General features: G+C 33.3%; 1 protein-coding gene across 1 annotated transcript in view; it reads left to right on the top strand.

Moving 5' to 3' along the window:
- LOC147064276 (spondin-1-like) overlaps positions 1-20286 on the top strand; it is a 388697-nt gene that overhangs the window by 326158 nt on the left and 42253 nt on the right. The gene's annotated exons all lie outside the window — the stretch shown is intronic.

Here is a 20286-nt window from a genome sequence, read left to right on the forward strand (position 1 = left end):
TCTACTGAAACATTTCGCGGTGACCTTTGAGTTTTAAAAGCTCTGGATAGAGTGTCACACCCTCTTCGAACACATATCCAACCCACCTGAAGCGTTTATTTGTGACTAACGTGATAGCTCACATAGTTGAGTGTTTGTAACACTGTCGTACCAATGTACCTCTAAGATTCCGCAGATACATCGAACATCGATTATCAAAGTTAAAAAGTGGAGACCTTTGGAACTTGGTATGACAATATGTCTTGAAGTCATACAAGAGCACAGATACCATACACGACTTTAACAAGTCAAATTTAGTCCTCACAAAATACAGCCTTGACCTCTACGCGACTCTAAGTTGGATGAATGCAAACCCTGAAATGTACATGCAAAATCCAAGTTCATTAAAAAAACCGCCATCGTTGGCAACCGTAGCACTTAAGTGTTTCTTGAATATTAAGAAAGCGTACACAGATAATATAAAAATGCGATAGCATATCGAGAAGTTAGTGTTCTTCATATTATTTCTTTACGGTATCAAGCAAAAAAATGGACTATAAATATAAGTATAAATGTTATTTCTGTTATGGCATTTGAAATTATTTTAGAAGTATGGTTAAGTTGGCATGAATATTAAGATCACTGAACTGACATTCCATTTTCATTATATACGCAATGGCGGCCAACATATTATAATACACATATTTGGTATTATGTCAGACCCTGAGGGCAAGAGAATAAAAGGCAATTGGTGCCTTCAAAAAGTGTTGTTAGCGCCGAATACTTCGTATTTCTTGAAGAGAAAACTAGTCAAACTACTCCAGATAACGGAACAGCTCTCGACAATATATCTGAGATGCATTTTGCAGTTTCTTGGACATATTATTTGGATATGGAATTGATAAAATGGGGAGACTGGTGGCTACAGAGAAGGAGAAGCATTTGCAGTAAGCAAGTGAAAGAGTCTACTGGGGGAAGCAATCACTTTGTCCTGAGAGAAGGATAGAGATTGATTGATCAAAAAATGACTGCATTTCAGCCACGAGGGAACGACTGAGAAAAAGACAAGATATTAATATGTCCTCTGTATTTCAAAAGTTATTCGTATATTTTGATTCCTTTAACTAAATACATTGTTTTGTTTTTGTTTACATGCAATGCAGCAATTGTCGTTTCACTTCAGGTGATTGTCATTCATTAACAACTTCCAAAGTGAAACTGCAAAAGCTCTAGAATATAATTAATATGAAAGCTCCGCCAGAGTATCTCGTTATTATGCACCGTACATCCATGGGAGCCTATTTGTTTTCGTTTGTTTTAAATAATGTGGAAGGAAATCGAAATGGATTGTTTTATCGGTTTACATTCTTCGAATACGAAATGAAACGGGACTGCAGGGGACGTGCCCGTATTATATAACCGGCCCGGTTACGGATAACAACGAGATATTGTCGAATTTATTCTGAAATAATAAACAATGCTTCGTTATTATTTGCTTAATTTTTTCTCTCAAACATTTACTTAAATGAGATTTATATTTAAATACACTGTTTCTATTCCAAATAATCTTTAGTGGTATTTTTATAGCTTTGCCTTACTTGGTAGTTGGTATTCACCATGTGTATATGAAATTACACAATTTGTATAAAATGCTTCAGCCGCCTGTATCATGTCTTGCTAAATAAATGTAAAAAAAATGTTAAATAAATGTATACATAAGCGTATACTCGCATACATACGCGAAACTTAGGCACTCAGTAAAAGATAGATCCAGTAACTGAGAGTAAAAAATGAACTATATGAATTATAAAAGTTATATTATATGATTTTATCACACATTGATACCACAGACCAATGCAGTTTCTTGCCGCCCCTCGTAGACGTTCGTATCGGTTTACGAACAACGTCAAACTTGCGCGACAGTCTTGCGTCAAGAGTATGAATTTGCAGCAAAAATAAATCATTCCAAAAACGTAATCGACTGCATTTTTTTCACTGCTGCGCGACTTTATGAAATTTGAAAAATGATAGCAACGGTGAAAAAGTAAATAGTTTAAAATAGTCATATTATGATAATTATTGCACATTGTTAAAACTTACATAATTGCGCTGTTTTGTACTAAATTCCATTCAAGGTGATTTTTTTTTGTTGATTCTGACAGTTCTTTTTTTTTCTTTCGACCATGTCCGATCCTAATAGGATCATATGGGCCTCCACAGAGTAGAGGTTTGTATTAACAGATTTTGTTTTAAAAGTTTTGACAGAATCTGACAGTTCGGGACAATGCAATTTTGTAACCGTTAAAAACCGTTGTTATAGTTAAAAAAGAGTTTAAATTTGCATGACATATTAGTAATATTCAATTTTTAAATTTTAATTACCAAATATGATTGCCATAATATTGTTTGATAGTCTATATAAATGTGAATGTTTTTGTGTCTTTTTGATCCACTTCTTTGATTCAACGAGTAATTCACAAGATTTGAGAATTTAACATTATATTTATATTGAACATATTACATAATTTGAAAACAAAATTGGAAAATCACACTGTCGCGAATCCAGCGGTTACAGGTTCAAATCCTGTCAGGTATCGTATTTTTTTAAAATTAATTTGCTTCTAGTGGGTAGGTGTATGCACGATAAGTTTTCAAATTATTTATGTTCAATAAATGTCTCTTTTTTGTATATTCTTTTAGTTGACAATGTCCCTCTGAGTCGGACGAATCCGGTCCAGTTATATTTAATAAACGTGGAATCAGTACAATAAAATTTTAATTAATAATACAATGCAGAATAAATTTAAATAATAATACTCGTACAATACACAATTAAAGATATTGTGTCGCTAGATTTCAAAATCAGCCAAGTCCATAATGGATGAATAGGAGAAAAACAGCTTTTTTGTTTTCTCAAGTACATAATCACGAGGGTGAAAGTTTATATTATTTCGATTATAGAATATTTAAAATTAATCAGTTCCACATTTCGATAATGCAGAAATGTTAGAAAGCAGTAGTTCTTCAGAAATTCACAAAAAAGCCAAAAATACCTAAAGGTGGACTTGGCTGATTTTGAAATCTAGTGACATTTCATATTATTATAGTTTTATGTAGAATCTATTTGTGTTCCTTTACGAGATATTAAAATCCATGCAATTTCTTCGACGTCGAAATTGACTAGATCGTTCATTAAATTAGTCAATATAATTAAACCCGGCAGCTGCGATTAATTTATAAACACGGGTTTGAAATTTTATTTAAATCTTTCCTATGCACATTAATTAAATATTTTATACTGTATTATATTATACAATATGCGAAAATCGTAGAGAAAGGCATTTTAATGAAATCCTTGTACAGGGGTCTGCACATAAGATACAACACTTTCGATGAATAATTCTGTGGTAACAGGATTCATTTTGCCTTAGCACAGTTTACCGCCTGCTATCTTACCGTAAAATATGGGCGTATTGCATGGAAATCAAAAAAATACGCGTTGTTCGTCGAGCACTACAAACAGTAATATTTCAATTTTATTAGATTCAATAATAACATTAATTTGATATTGATTGGTATCACATATCTCATATTAACGCTGTCATTATTACGACATGTGTGATAAATACTACTACTTACGAGGGCCAGGCAGAATTTTATATAAATATATACGATATGATTGTATTTTCTAATTTACTTACTAACCTATTTTCGTCTGTCTTTTGAATTCCAGTTGTTTAGGTATTAGGTATTTTTAAGTATGGTTGCGCTTTTCATAGTGGACTGTAATTTTGTGACGGAATGAATGTTATGGTGGATGTGAATGCTGGGGGGGGAGAGTTACACGTAGGATGCCAGGCACTGACCTTTTATGATGTTTTGCGGTCTGATTGAAGCTGGTCCCTAGGACATGCCCCCACGTCCTAGTTGGCACTCGCATGATACACCTTTGATGAATGTTAATATAATAAATTAGAAGATAACCTGTGCCGGTAACACGGACACAGATGGTTTGATTAACGGATTTTCCACTGAGACTCGAATAGAGTTATGGTTTCCACAACAGTTGCACTGTACACGTTCGTGGTCTGCACTTAATTTTTGGAATCAGTCCGTATGCTTGGAATTACTCGCTAAAACGACGGTCTAGCTATAACGAGCCTACACGCGACCTTGTCTTGAGGTAACTGATGTTCTACAATCACGGATACTGATAACTCGTAACTGAGTTGTACCTGAACGTATGACAATATCTGGGGATTTGAGGTAGGAGGGATGAAAGCGTTTTCCAACCAAAGTGTTTTCTTTAGCCAGTGATTCTCGGGGTGGCTTCGTAGGATTTATTATTCCTCAACTTGCCACAAAACTAGTTTTAAGTTGAGCGTAAATTTATATGAGGTTATTTTATTATAAATTACAATTTATTAACAAATATTAACCAAACCTCACACCCAGTATTTCAGTACGTACAATTTTACAGAAAATTAGTTAAATACAAATTACGTATGGTTATAAAGTATTTTATATTTTTCAGGGTCAATAATTCATAATAGAAAACTGAATTTACTAAAACTAAAAAGTCGAAAGTTGTTTTATATCCAACGATTGAAATTAGTTTTTATATACAATCATCTGACTCTAGGGTGCAGATGATAAACATTGGTAAAAGTAAATATTATGTCTAGTAATTAATCTTTATAATGTATTTATAAAGGCTGAGCCAATCTATTGTATCATTATAGCTGCCTTCAAAGGAGCATCAAAACAAGCTAGTAAAGGCAGTAATAAAATATGCGAGCCCTTTTTTCGGGACTTGATGTCCGGGAGGCGAAGACTGGACGCTAGAGCATCTATCTGCCGGAGCTCCCGTGATGATTGTCGATGTCTATAATGCCGTATCAATAAATAATATTTTATTATACTGCCAATATGAATAATGTTAAAATAACTCAGATTAAATAGTGTCAAACAGTATTTTGATTTAATGATTGATTTAATGATTGCCGCGGTAGATGGCATGAGGCGCTCTCTCCACCTTTGTGTTGCTGTGTTGGGCTAAGGCTTCTCGATTACGCCGATCCCTTGTATTTAATTTGACTATATGTATATATAAAGACATCTTACCTGTATATTTTTTTCAAAGAAACTATAATTCGAATGCTAGAAAGACATAAAATTTTATATAACATAATATAAAAATATGATAATTTAACTGTATATTTACTATATATTTTTATTTGTAATGATTCATTGATCATTTTAGCTGTATACGCAGGACAAATCGATTAGGAATATTGTGTATTGAAGATGTAAGTTATCCATAAGAAAGTCATCATCAATTAACCAGAATAGAGAGATAATATACACAGCATCATTGTAGCTACAAAGGAGTGAAACAAAATTAGCACTCGAAGAAAAACAGTAACACCCCCTGCCTAGTTAATTATTATGAAGAAACGGCTGATAAATCTAATTATAAACGAAGAGTTAATGGCTAACGAGAATTTAATTTCGCTTGTTAGTAAACAGGTCTGTCAGAATTACTTTTAAATTTCCTCGTTGTCCATTTGAGAAATGAGAGTGGAACGGTGGTACCTAATGGAAAGTAAAACACAAACTCGATTGGAAAGGAAATGTAAAAAGAGCATCAAACTTCATCTTTCTTCTTAGAGTTAGCAAAATCATATTTAACTTTACTACTGGCTGGAGTTGCTTAATGAAGATATAAATTAAATTCGAATATATCATAATGTTGACTTTTAACCTTAATATGACGCCGAAAGGTAAAAACCGAATCGCGCTGACCTTTACCGAAAGAGACAAAGATCCTATTGGTTAAATGAGTTCATTGTATAGTTGATAAGTTATATAAATCTCCATAGATGTCGGTAAACATAATTGAAAAATTATGTGTTTTTTTTTATCTTGTCATGCGAGAATAAGACGTTCGGTCGAACTGATTACTCTTCTTATCTTATGCTAAAGTACGATTTTTACTGCTTCGTCTCATTGGCTGTGCTTTATAATAAAGTAACTTAAAATAAGTATAATTGTTAGTACTATTGTCTTAAGTATCGAGATATTTAACTAAATAAACTATCCATAGGGAATATCTTAAATGTATGGTGATATTTATCCTAAAGCATGTAATTAAACATTATGACTCTACTTACATAGATGTGCACCGCCAGATGGTAGCATCGTTCTACGAATTTAATATAAAACTGACCAACAAGTTGCCAACTTCAAACCAATTAGACAATGATGACTTTTCGTCCAAAAGTCATATTATCAACAATATCAATATTAGTATATATTATATTATTATATGAAACACATATTAATATTATTTATATTATTAGTATACATACTGTATCTACCGTCAACAATAAATAATTAAATAATCTTATCTACTCGCTCTTTCAGTAGAACCCTTTCTATTTTTTTTATTCAATAAATAATTCACAAGATTTAAAAACGTAATAGGTTTTATTGAACAGACGATTGCGCTGAACGTTGAATCTGTATCCATCCGATTCCAGTCAATATCCTTTGAGTGTTTCAGAATGATGTATAAACTATTTTTGATTTCTGTAACCAGTCAGGATTCATAGACAAAAGAATGTTTAGTTTCAGAGCCGAGTAAAATTCTTCTTCTTCTTTTGCCATATCCGCCCCTTAACTGGAGCATATGGACGCCACCCGGCGCCTCCAAGAATCCCTGTCGCTCGCCAGTCTTCTTGCTTCGTTCCAGGTCAAACCAGCATCCCGTAGCTCCACCGTATACACTCTATAGATTGTATTTAGCGGTCTTCCAGGACGCCGGAATCCAATCGGCTTGAAGAACAGGCAATCCAGGTTGGAGTTCTCTTCTGGCATCCGCAGCACGTGGCCGAGCCAGGTCCAACGTCGCCTCTTCACTTTCAGCGTGATGAGAGGCTGCTTGGTGCGTTCTCTTATCTCCTCGTTGCTCCTAAAGTCATACCACCCAATATTTGTCGCAAACATCTATTTTTGAAGCTCAGTATACGGTTGCTCTGAGCCTTCGTAAGGTGCCATGATTCGCTACTGTAAAGCAGCACCTTCAGAATGCAAGCGTCGAATAGGCGGCATTTGGTTTTGACCGAGTACAATCGTGAGTTCCAGATATTCCGCATCGAGTTGCATGTTGCTCCAACCATTCCCATTCGGATAGCAAGCTCTTTCTGCAAAATGCCATCTCCCGTAATGTGTACCCCCAGGTACTTGAAGCTGTCGACGCTCTCCATGTTTTGTCCGTCGCTAATCAGAGGGAAATCTGGAAAAATTACTTTCCTTCAATAATGCATTAAATTCCATATTGACAATATTACTCCACTGTACTCTGCCTAGTGTAAGTAATAAACTAGTCGAGTAGATGAGAGATTTAATTTTATTTAAAGTAACCAATAAATTGTACAAATAGGTACTTATAAATAAAATCTGTTATTCACAGATCAAAAAACGAGCCTCCTATCACGTGATCCACGAAAGATTCAATTTTGTACTTCGTCTCGAATATTGTGAGGCAAACATTTTCCGCTGTCAAATTGGGGTTTTTTTGTGCCAGCTAATCTCTGCAATACATCGAATGTAATCAGAATAAATGCTTCTACCGGCGTTCCTTCCCTCCAAATAGCATATTATAGGAAAGAGTTAGGGAACCTTTTAGGTCATTAAGCTGGCAGGGGTTCGAACTGCCGGATCGAGAGCTGACGGTCGTCTATTACGGTCCTTCCGGTTACCGGATTTAGCTTTCTGTCGTTCGGGAAAGGTTGTATTGTTAAAGGTGGGCGATTGGCTGACAGGTTTCGTCGACTTGTCAGTTTGAATGTAAGTAGTTACACATACAATTTTGCCTTAAACCAAATAATCTAATATTTGCAATACCCACTGCGCAGTATTGTTTGTATTTGTACAAAATTTTCAATATTATGTTTCTTGTAATCCTACCCTGAAAACAAATAACAAACTCGATATTATAGTATTAAATAAAATATTTAATTTTTATTATGTAAATACTTCATAAGATTTAAAAACATAGGTACTTACATAAAAAAACACAAAGAAAACCAAATTAATGTTAGTTTTATACCATATTTAAACTCTTAAAATTATATTGAATGCGAAAAATATCATCATCATCAGTCGGGATCGATTTACCTGTTGAATGAAGGCTTCCTCTAGTTCCTCACATTCTTCTTAGTCCCTAGTTATTCGCTGTGACATACCATCAAATTTTGTGAGTGCTTATATCCAGTGGGTTCTTGTAGTCCAGTGTTTTGAAGCAGAGCAATTGTTGGAATTAGCTTCAGACGGATTCTTGAAAAATAAATATAAGGAGTGTACTTTAATGTACGTAATGTATGTGAGTGTATCTCATTCTGGTTGCAAATGCAACACGTGTATCCAGTTTTAATAGAGAAATTCCTGAAATACATCTTGCCTTTTCCAATTTTATATCTATGTGAAGTGGCTTTTTCAGCATTTGTTGACATTAAGTCAAAAAAGGAACAGGCTTTTGGATGTAGAACCGCATATCAGATTAAAATTAACAACCAGGGAACCAAATTATGATGATCTGTCTCAACATAAACAATTTCATTCTTCTCATTGATTATAATGAATATTATTTAGAATATAACTTTTTTTTTATTTTATTTTATTTATTTTAATATTTTTTTTATTATGAATGAATTTTATTTTTCTTTATGTGTTTTGTTTTTTATCGTTTATGTACTAAAAAAGGAACAAATAAATATATTTTGATTGTTATTAAAGTATATGCATTTTTTTTGACTATGGTACCTACTCAGTGTTACGACAATTATAGAAGGGGTACACAGATGTCGAAAGTTTGGGAAACACTGCGTAGTCGATTAGTACCCTATGACGCCATTTTTCCAGTAGTTATTCTTTCGTTGAGCGACATGTCCATCTCAGTATCATTTCATCTACTTGATGACCTATATCATAATTTAACGTACTCTTGTCTGCCTCCTTATCCTTTGGTATATTTTGTAGTCTTTCCGTGTTATGCCCAACATGCACCTTTCCATGCCATGTTGCCTTTATATTTCTCCTACACTAAGTGTCCAAGTTTCATACATGAGAATTAGTAACACACATTAGTTGAAAACGTTTAAAACACGGTAGTAAGTTACTTTTCAAGATACCATTCAAGCGTCCAAATGCGCTTCATGTTAGTTTCCGCGAGAAATCTCGTCATATATACCACACCGTCAATTTACATCTTTTGTAGTCCGATATAGAAGTAGTTGTTGACCTGCTCCATTAAAGAGGATCGGTTGTGGTTCAGCAAAACAATTTCTCGAGACATACATCGTTAAATTTACTTTGCGTTTTGATGCCCGATCCAGGTTCGAGTTCCGCCTGGCACCATATTATTTTAAACAAGATGTTTTTATATGTATGTTTTTGATGTGCTTTTGAATGATCTACGTTCAATTAAAAATGTTACATTCTTGAATCTTCTGAATTATACGTTGAATAAAAAATAGTTTTATTACAATTATAGTTGTGAGTTTATATAATATTATTCTAACTATACCTTACCTACATTATTATAAAAATATATTATAGATTTACCTACTCAAAATGACCAATTAAGTATACCTACCTTCGTTTTCTTTCTTTTTTCACCCTGTCATGACCCAGCGTTGAGGCATAGGGCAAGCAAAAGTTTGCGCCACTTACCTTGATCCATCGCCAACTCTTGCGCCTCCCGCCATTCCAGACCTACAGCGCGTAGATCGCTTTTATAGCACCGCTGCAGGATGAGGGAGGGCTGGCCACGACGACGGAACCCTTGAGGCTGTGCTACAAGGGTACGAAGTGTCGCACTCTTTGGCGGCATCTGGAACACATGTCCCAGCCACGTAAGACGTCTCTTCGTGATTACGTCAATCACTGAAGGCTGCTGTGTCTGCTCACAAACTCAGGTGTGTGTAACGCATGGAGGTCAAAGCTGTATTATTTGAGAACCAAATGCCGTTTGTTTAACGCATGCGTGCTCCTGTATGGCTGTGAGACATGGCATCTTACTAAGCTTCAAATGTCTCGGCTTTTGAGCTTTAAGAATCGATGTCTCTTAGGATCCTGAATCTTAGGGATACATTGGTATGACCGCGTTACAAACACCCGAGTTCGTGAGCATACCTTCATACATAGTACCTAATAGTATACGTAGTGAATGATAATATATTTAAACGAAATTCGTTTGTTAGTATAATAAGGTATATCCAACACTATTATTCAGTCCTGCTTTGTTTTACTCAGAATTTCCTTATAGATTTTCGAAAATAGAACACGTTTCAAAATAAACTAAGTACATCATCCGACGGTAATGTCCCAAAACGGAGCTAATTGGCTAAAATTAAACCTTGGCGTTTCGACTTCCAAATTTAAATTCACCCCATTTGACACTTTGCCACCCGATACCGTAATTTATTCTAGGATAGTCAAACGTGTTTAGCGCACAGGGTCGATTTGGAAACCGATCGGTGTTTTAAGCTGCGACCATTCGGTGGCGTTTCGATTTGGAAGTAACGTTTTAAATAGTAATAAGGGATCGAAAGGGTTAAATTACATTTTGGTTGGTGCCGCACCAGTACCGCATTGACTATTTTACAACGTTTTTCTTAGCTCGTATTCTTATTTATCCAGTGGTTGTTTGTCCGTTACAAATCTTGCAATCGATTTTTAACTAACTTCCCGACTAGCTAGATATTTAAAACTTTTAGAATATATCAGAACAAGATGCCAATGCATTTTTTAATACTTTTAGCCATCTTTAAATAGAATTGATTTAATTTTCAGTTAATTCTGTTTTGTATGAAAAGTTATTTCGGAAGAAATCCATAAAAAGTAAAACTATTATTGGTTGCTAAGTGGGTCCTAGCAACTAAATTATTAACGTTAATATATACGTGCGTTACTATGGAAATCAATATGACATTTCAGTATTATTTCTATCAAGTACAATTTTTTTTGATCGTTTAAGCTAGTCAAGCCAAGTTTATATGATTCAACAGAAAATTTAAAAACGTTGTATATAAAAAGTTCTTTTTATCTTGTAATTATTTGGCTTAAGTTACCTGCATACAAATATATTCTTATCGGGGCGTCATATTATAATATATGAAAAATGTGAGCAAAAAAAACCACGTGTGAAAGATTTTCCTAGACTTTTCCTAATTAAGAGAAGACGAAATTGATGAAGACAATTGGCATGCTTTAGAGTCAAACTAAAAGAACTTATTGGGAGCAGCCTTTACTCTGTACTAAGAGAACTAGAGGATCCTGACGGGTGAAAGTCTTAATTAAAATTAGCTGTAGATAGCAGTATTCAGAAGAAAGTAAGTAGTAACTAAGCTAAACAATTTCAAAGTTAAGTAATAATATGCTTTTGTAAATTTTTCATTATCGTTTTCTTCTTCCTCTGATGTTACAACCATGTGTGGGTCTTAGTATTCCCCGACATCTGCCTTCATATAAGTCTCTCTAAAACCACTTCTCTCCAGTTTAGAATGCGCAAAGTTTTTTTTTAAATCCAACTCGACACTATTCCATCATTTTGTACAATTTCGACCAAGTAGGTCTTCGTTTGCCTTTCGGCTTTCCGAATGTCAGTTTTTTTGTCATGCGTAACTCGTTTATCCTGCGTACATAGCCTATTCATCTAAGATGGGACTGTACGATGTGTTGGGTCCTCGTACAAACCATACAGCTCGTAATTTTATCCAACCAAGTATCATTGGTGGGTCCAAAGATACCGTGAAGCTCTAATGAGCCCCACAGTATTTCCATGATTTTGGTCATTCACTAGGTTTCCAAACCATATACGAGTGTTACAACTGGTTGTATTAGTGTGTTTACATGGTACATTTTAAGGGTCGGTTTAAATGTTTTATACATTCTAATGAGGTTTATATTCAAATGATCCTTTACTACTATTTCATGAAAAAATATTGAGAATTCTATAGTTTTATTATTCGATTATAGTGAAGGAGGACAAAGTAAATTAGTAAACATTCAGATAATATACGATAATCTGATGTAAAATATGCACCTAACTGATTTTAATCGTGATCATTTTATTGATTCAACTCCTTGAAGCGGTCCTGGCTAAGTGTTCCGCTGCAAAAGGCGTAGAAATTCGCTTCGAATATTAATTATAAGTTTTGTTATTTCGCCTGCAGGCTTATCGCTGTTTTACCTAAATAATTGAAATTGTAGTTGTTTTCCTAATTCCAAATTTCAATAAATACATTTATTGTTGTATCGAATTAATTCAGAATACATTAAGTACACCAGCGCTTTCTGGGTTTGTTTTGGTTTAATGCTGTACAAAGTCATTAATTGTAAAGTAATAAAGTATATTATGTAATGAGCAAATTTACATAATACAGTTTGATGAAATATATACATTAAAAATTCAGTCATGCCTACTAAAACAAATAAATATATTAAATTCACAAGTATATTATAACGAATATATTCGGCAGAGCGTCGTATTCTTTCAATGATGTTTCTAGTATGACATCTGAGATATTTTCAAATTATGTATGTTCAATAAAGAATAAGTATTACATTCTTAAATCTTGTGAATTATTCGTTGAATAAAAACTAATATAAAAAGTTTGAATTCTAGGTGATTTATGTTTTGTACTACTCAATTTGAATTGTTTTTTGCTACTCGGGTATCGCCTTTCAGCACATTCAGGCACTATGCACACTCACCACTGACAACGAATACAGTTAATTTTCATTTATATTGTAATAAAAGAAGATAAAAATCTTGCCTTTCCTAAGGAAAGATCAAGAATAAAAATAAATATTAATTACTGGAAGTGTTTTTAAAAATCTATAAATTACATTAATATATACTTCATCACCATTAATACATCTACTTACCGCAATTAAAATTTAGTTTGTTGTTTTTATTTAATAAAACGCAATTTTTTTGTAGTACTTATTCCACTTGCCATTGCAAATGCCTCAGAGGGACACTTTTAACTGAAAACAATATTTATCAAACAAAATCCAAAGCGACAGAAATAATATAACAATAGGTACATAAATAATTATCCGTCCAATAATACCTTCCCAATAACAGATTAATTTAAAATTAATGAGGTTGGACATTAATATTTCATACTACATCAGGGATATTAAACAAATTATTTTAAATATTAACAAACCACAAAATATGAAACAATCAACACTTACAATAACATTAATATCAACAAATAATATATATCTGGACGAAACCGGTCCTAATCTATTGATTAAAAGTGGAATAAGTACTACAAAAAAATTGCGTTTTATTAAATAAAAACAACAATACAATGCAGTTCTACCATGAATTGACAGTTAACAAAATAAAAGAAAAAAATTAGGTTATTAAAGGGAATAGGGAAAGGAAATAAATTATTAAATTATTAACAAATGAATGTACCTACATTATAATTAAACTTTGGAGGCAACCTAACGTCTAAATGTAATTAATATAATTATTGATACCTTGATTTAAAACACAACAGCCGATTGCCAAAAATTAACGCAATTTATTGAGCGCTTTAAGATAAGTACTACTAGTTGATTTCGTAATAATCAGATAGAATGCACATTGGCGCGATTCCAGCGGACGGTTCGTGTTCTGCTGGGCGCCGTATTTCTTTAGTAGTATATCTGAAGTGCCTTCAAATTATGTAGCAAAATATACAATATGTACTCCTACTCAATATACAGTACATCACTGTACATGTCTACGCCTCTGAGGAGTGCATTGATTATTCTAGTAAGCCTCTCTATTGTGTGCCTAACACGAGGAAGTAAAGTTATGCAGCCACGTAAATTATTGGTAACTGCATAACAATTCGAAATTTTAAGAAGACCAGCATAGGAAAGTTGGTCATGTGATAGCAGGTGACCTAAGAGCTTTAAGAGAGTGAAAACCGAACGTACCTTAAAAAGGACAATGAGAAATTATTTAAATTCCATCAAGTACCTTCAGTCGATAGTATTAATATGAGAAAATATTTGTTTGATAAAACATTAAAAGAAAATTAGTTATATAGATGTGGCAATAAACGAGTCCTGTGAGTACAAGATGTGTCAGCATAAATCCGTGATATAGGAGTATTCTCAAATTAATATAATTTAATTATTTTTATATACATTTTTTCAAAGGCCATCAGCGTATCGGTTAATAAGCGCCGACGGCGAAAAATAATATTGTATATCACATGCATTTCACACGAATCTAGTTACGAGTTACAAATAAGTTTTTTATTGTATGTTAAATAATACAAATTATATTCTAATGGATTTAAGTTTTGTACCATTCCATTTGAGTCGTTTTTTGCGACCCGGGTTTTGCCTTTCGGCGTCTTTAGGCACTATGTGCACTCACCAAAAGGTACATACACACTGACAACGAATATCTAACTTATATAATAAATTAATACAATAAACTATTTTTTTATTCGACGAATAATTCACAAGATTTAAGAATGAAACATTAGTATATACATAATTTTGAAAACACTTCTGAGAAAATATATTATAACCAATAGAAAAATCGTTTTGAAAAAAGTAAGACAGCCCCCCCCCCCCCCGCAGGAATCGAACCTACTTCTCACGGGTATCGCGCCCACGCACATATTATTAGCAAGTTCAAGTTTTTTTTTTACTTTTTCACTGGTTTTACCTATATAACTTAATCCACAGTCCAATGGTTTTCAATGATTGGTGTGGTAGGCTCTATACTTGTATGTATTGTCACCAGACATAAAAAAGGCCCTGATGCCCGACAGTTCCAAATTCCAAATCAACGATTTGACTTTAATATCAAAACACCTCCCCAACTAAAAGGTTGCACAGCCCTGCAGTACAAACGAAACGTTTCAAACATTTTTGTTACGAACACATTTTTTACACGAAGTCCCTTTCAAGTGTAGACTGCAGGTACCTGCATCCAACCTTGAATACGGCGGACGGACGTAAAGTCCCGTTGTTCGGCCAAGCAGCTTCCCTTCACCCCACAGCCGCGGCGGTCCACCCCCGCGTCTCCTTACCTACCAACAGGCTTTTTGAAAAAAAAGTTTTTTAGTTCGCAATTAACCCCTAAATAAACCGGACGCGGCAAAATCGTTCCTCGACGGACGCGTCGCTCCTGCGGGAAGCGGCGTGGTCGCCAGGACAAGCCGGACGACATGTTACCCTAAATTGATATCAGTGCGCCCCTTTTGCCGATAACGTATTAATATTGATTCCCATAATTATCCCAGAACGCGCACCGCGTCCCCGATAAAGTGCCCCGGCGCCGATCGCGCCATTGTGTGAACAAATAATACAAAGTGAATGTGCGACAGCTAAATCTAAGACTCCTTTAAGTGCAATTAATGATGTATTCCTAACCTGTCTGGAACTTAATGTAATTAAATGTCCCTGCGCAGGGAAATTGTCAAATCAAAGACGTGTTTTATCTAATCAATTATATGTCCTGATGTCACACATCCCTCAATCAAGGTGATACTCGTGAAGAACGCTGCCAGCATACATGTGAGTTCTCCACCCATTCGTCCCGGTATCAGTATGTAACAATTTAGATATTCATTTTATTTTCGTTTTTATTAAAAGTTTGTCTATAAGAGACTCCTCATATCCGTTGTCAGTAGCAATTTGTTTAATCGTTAAAAATTCGTTTTGAAAATTCGTTTCACTTAAGAGCACAGTTACAAGTCTATGTATATCCGAATGAAATTCAGCTAGTTTATATGCAAGTGGATGATTCTAAGAACTATGAATAATGCAATCCGAATATGTCAGCTTTCTATAAATTTTAAACTCATGTTTGGTCTTTTCTATATTAATATTGCTGAAGTGTTTGCATACATTTTCCTATAAGACCGGTAGTCTCATAGTATGTAAATGCTCCAGCCTACAAATTATCTCAGAAGGCAAACCAATTAATTCGTTATCACACTAAATTCAAACCTAATTATAGCGTCAAAAATCGATAGAATTAATAATTAGTAAAATAATCGTAAAACAACTCAAATGGAATAGTTCAAAACTTTTAAATCCACTATAATTTAAATTCAAATTCTATCAAGTACCTTCGGTTGATAGTATTATATTATAATAATATAAATTATGATTATTACGTATATCTTTTTTTCTATTTAGGTGACAAGGAGGAATAGAGATGATTTTCATTCAATCTAATATTAACTAAGTACCTAAATGTAATAATATGCTATTACACATCTTACGAACATTAACTAACATGTAGGTAAACTATATGTTTCACTAAATTCATACTTATTAATAATATGTAGAATGAAATTAAACTTTCGTACGCGAGATATTCTTAACAGCGTGTATAATGTAATATGTGAATAAAAGGAAAGACGTGCTGCAGTGAGCTTATTCCCTGCGGGCTTGTCAGTGTTACCAGATAATATTGTTAAAAAATACTGAAACATTACCTACTTCATTTGATTATATTTTAAAATAGGTGGGAATTAGTTACATATCGTGTTAGTCAAAATTCACATCAACAAAAAATACTCAAACATTTATAAAATAGTTTAGAGATAAAATAAATAATACCAAACAAAAGTAACACATCACATTTTAAAAATATAATTAAACTTCGTGTTGACAACTAGTCGAATAGAAAATAGAGGAAATTTACAATAGAAAAATAATCCTTAGTCTATGATCACTATAGTCAGCCATGGTCACGCCATTGCGTAAAATGTCATGTTTCAGATCTGTCAAATAAAGTATGATATTACTGTAGAAATTGTCGTTTTAATAGCTCCATATCAATAAAATAGAAAATAAAAGAATGTAGACAGATTATATTATATTTTTGAAGACATTCAAAATACCATTAAATGGTAATGATAAATTGTATTACCTACCTATATAATAATAATTATAACGTTTCATCAAGATGATTATTTATTTTTAACTGAGTTTATTCATAGACTTGTTATATTATATATATGACGTTATACTTGTTATATTATTTTATCTGAATATAATATTATGTATGTACAACTTACTATTAAGTATGCTCATGTTAAAATATTTTTTTGATTAATTTAACCGCAAATAAGTAAAAAATATATTTTCCGTCGACGCACGTCATATTCCTTTTTGAGTGTTAATAATCAGATCTATTGACATGTGATAACTATTTCTTTTCATAGTGAAAATCTACCATTTGACAGTTATCAATTTTCCGATATGAATTTCATATTTTAAAATGTTGTCGGCACTATGAGAAAACTGTCTATTTAATTATGCGAAAATATATTCCCTCTTAAATTATGAAATATTAGATCTATTTCTTCACGAGGGTGACTCGTGATTATTTTATTATTGTGATCATGCTGGTTTAATTTTTATGTTGATTAGCAGTTTCATCGCACTATATCGGAAACCATACCGATCTGAAGAGTGGCCGATATAAATCACATAAAATATATTGTATATATTATGTATACTAGAATGACTTTTGATTGAGCTTACGGCCAAAACATAATTTGTCAAGTTAATATTTAAATATGTTTATGTCTTGTCTAATAGACATTTGACTGGCAAGTAATTAAGGTGTTATCCAGCTGACCTTACTTTAAAATTACTTTGACATAATTGCATTATTATGCTACTGTAGTGCATTTGAATTTCTTCGATATTGCTTGTTAAGTTTTCCTATTACACATGCAATTTATTTTCTTGGATCCAATCTAATATGTAGGCAGATAAAAAAATACATTTTAAAAATTCTCAATGCCACTGGTTTTTAAATTCATAGCAATTAATAAATAAAGATACGTTTTCAAATTAATGACGCTTTCAATAAATTGTCATATAAACTTAATTTGCTTGCAAGTGACAGTAGATGTGATATTCGATTGTTTTTTTTTTAAATCTTGTATACAATGAGTAGATACATAAATTATTTGGAATGTTTACATAAAGGAGAAACATAAATATTGGAAATAACCCCTTACACGTTTAATAATTGGGTGAAAGCTGTTTCTTCATGTCAGGCTCACCAGGTACGAATAGCGAGGGCTGTGCGGCTGGCCAATGCACTCCCTAGAGATGTAGACATTTTCTTAAATTTTTTTAAAATTATTGTTGTTTTTTTATTTTATTTCTTTTCTATGAAATTATTTTTTCCTTTGTTTTTTTCGTCTACCTTGTTTATTATCTACTTGATTTACTTGTACTTTTTATTCTAAATGTCATGTTGTGAACGTCTTGAATTAATAATTTGTTATGTGCTCAACGTGTCTCTTTTTAAATAAATAAATAAATTATGATGTTATGATAATATGTTTAAATAAACAACGACTTGGCAACATTGTGTACTTCCCTATATAGAGTAAAGTAAAGTAAGGTAAAAGCGAAGTACACTAATGTAGGTTGTGGAAATTTGCACTTTCCCAAAGGCGAAAGATTACAACAGCGCGCCATTTTTTCCGTCTTTCGTGCATAATGAAAGTGCCCGAGAGACAGCGGGGGGGCTTAAAATAAAGCTAATGTACGACGACGTGTTTACGTAGTGCACATGCCTTATTGTTATATGTTAGAAAATAATACATTGTATAGCGTGTAAAAATTTTACTCTCGTGGTTATTTATAAATATCGCTTGTGTATGCGTTATGAATTTGTGGGTAGTGTTAAGTTGTGATCAAATTGAGATACATATCACGCTGTCGCGGTGACAAATTTAGTCTATAGTTTCGTCATTTTGCGTAATATTTTGAACGATTGCCACCTTCCTAAATTCAATTATAGAGAGTTCCAACTCTAATGTATTAGTATTTTGAGTTATTATTAATTATTCATGCTAATTTCAATTAATTTTAACAGTTTCTAGGTGTGCGTACGTTAAAATTACTTGCGATATTATATCCATAGATAATATTTTGAACAGAACCCAATCTGCAGACCATAGATAATAGACAATATTCTACTAGAAAATACATAGTGCCAACCACTAAAAACAAAAAACGTGATTTTGACACGATTCGAAAAAGTGTAGACATGTAAAATAATATGATAAAAACATTCAAAACGTCGTGCAGGTGTTGATGCAGTGCGGTTCAACGTGAGGTGACCTCATTGTTGTTTTGGTGATTTCGGCAGATTTTGCTGAACTGACAAAGTTCGTTTATACACTTTTTTCCGTAGCGGCAGCTTACTGTGACGTCACGTGATAGTCCGCGACATGCACCATAATATAATTCGCGCTTTAGTGTTTTAGTTTCTTGTGATACTATTCTATTACGGCATTGACTTTCTTTATAATAGTTAAATCATTCTGGAGAGATGGCACTATAGGCGATTTTTTAAATAAGCAATGATGAGCTATGAGAGAAAATCAACATGCTTAAGTGTTGAATGAGAAATTGTACGTATTGATAAGGCTTAAACGTAATACACAGCTCTAACTTAAAGCAACGGAGATTTTTGACTTCGACCGTTTGCCGCCAGACGCGCTAGTTTGTTGCCGGCGGCTGGCCATTTTACTATTTTTACAGAACTTCATATTATGAAGCCGTCTGATATCGCAACTGACGCGTGAGAATTTACGAATGTTTTTTTTTCTCGAGAATTCGAGATTGGTATGTTGATTTCTCATAAAATATCAATATAAAAATAAGTATTAATTTTTATATCTCATCTAAAGCAATATTTTTGCGACCGAATCTGTTTGAGATCAAAGTCGAGACATTTAGCTTTTCTTTCTAAAATTTTATTCTTAGTGAGTGCGCATAATGCCGAAAGTTCAGGTTTCACCTTAGAACCGCAGAAAACGACTGAAATTGAATAGTACAAAACTGAAATCAATTAGATTTTAAATTCGAATTCAATCACGTACCTACCCTCGATCGATGTTATTAATTTTGTATAAATAATTAGGTCTTTTTTAAACTATATTTCATATTTTTACTATTTATTACCGTACAAATTTTATAGAGGGGAGCTATCAATTTATTGATTTCACAGATTTCTCGTTAACCATACTCTAATAATATCAGTTTGATATAAACTCATCACATAAGCGTGAAGTTCGATAGTTATTAAAGAAAATATGACGTAGCTAGAGCTACGACGAGCGAGAGAAAACTATGCAATAGGCTTCATGTAAGAGCGATCGGTAATAATAATTAAATTTACTCTGTGTAATTCATGCGCAGTAGAATAAATCGCAATCTGCACTATTTCAAGGT

Source organism: Rhyacophila brunnea, unplaced genomic scaffold, assembly GCF_057557595.1.
Source record: "Rhyacophila brunnea isolate RB1 unplaced genomic scaffold, BYU_Rbru_1.0 scaffold_8, whole genome shotgun sequence".
NCBI lineage: Eukaryota > Metazoa > Arthropoda > Insecta > Trichoptera > Rhyacophilidae > Rhyacophila > Rhyacophila brunnea.